The sequence below is a fragment of the Penaeus monodon genome, chromosome 28 (genome assembly GCF_015228065.2).
Source record: "Penaeus monodon isolate SGIC_2016 chromosome 28, NSTDA_Pmon_1, whole genome shotgun sequence".
NCBI classification, from domain to species: domain Eukaryota; kingdom Metazoa; phylum Arthropoda; class Malacostraca; order Decapoda; family Penaeidae; genus Penaeus; species Penaeus monodon.
Genome location: NC_051413.1, coordinates 3,838,424 through 3,839,319, shown reverse-complemented (window position 1 = coordinate 3,839,319; position 896 = coordinate 3,838,424). Strand labels below are relative to the sequence as shown.

General features: G+C 38.5%; 1 protein-coding gene across 1 annotated transcript in view; it reads right to left on the bottom strand.

Annotated features, from left to right (window-relative positions):
* Positions 1–896, bottom strand: part of LOC119590909 (cell wall protein DAN4-like) — a gene marked incomplete at its 3' end in the record, with an annotated part of 3,403 nt that overhangs the window by 1,852 nt on the left and 655 nt on the right.

Here is an 896-nt window from a genome sequence, read left to right as displayed (position 1 = left end):
GGCGAATGGATGTGGATGTAGTTTCACGGGGACTTAATATCATCATTCTTGTGGTAGATTTTTTTCTCTTCGGTATCTTATTCTATCATTCATTATCATTGTGATTCTTATTTATCTGTATATCTGTCTACTCATTTTTTCATGATCTTTCTTCCTTTTGTTGTTCATCATTCTTAATTATTTGAGAAGGGATATGATTTTTTTCTCCTTTTTTGCTTTCATTTTTCCCGTACTAGAAACACAAGCACAAAGAGACAAGCAGTGTATAAAAAGGTTAGAGGAAGGGGAGGGGGGAAAGGGGCTGAGCCTTGTATACCAAAAGGTTATAAAGGCCAAAAAGAAAGTAATAAAAGGTTCAACAAAGTCCTAAAAAGGCCAAAAAAGGCGGTTTCGCCTGGCCTCCAAGTCATCTTGCCTCCGACGTTGATGGTTTCTGTAGTAGTTGAAGAAGACTGGAGAGGATCACCCTTGACTTACACAAGTAGTCCTCCTCGACCATTTACTACCTCAAGGAGTATCTTTATCCTCGAGGGTAGAAGAGGAGAGGATGGGGATAAGGGGGGGGGGAGGTTGAAAGAGAAGTAGAGAAAGGTATGGAAGGAAGATTTTTTTTAAAGCAGAAAGAAATGTAGATAGGTAGATGTGATTAATCCTCATTTACTTTGATTTTATTTCTTATTTTCTTCTGGAAAGGTGGGGGAGGGGAGGTGAAGTAAAGGAGGGAAGAAGGAAAAGGCTAAAAGAGGCAAGATCGATACGAAAAACTATGACATAAAAGATATTCCAAAACATGAAGAAGAAACCTTTAGTAGACTCATTCATCAATTTCACGCAAGACACAAGAGCATACACACAAACTCTCTCACTACTACTCTCCCTGTATCTATTTATCACTA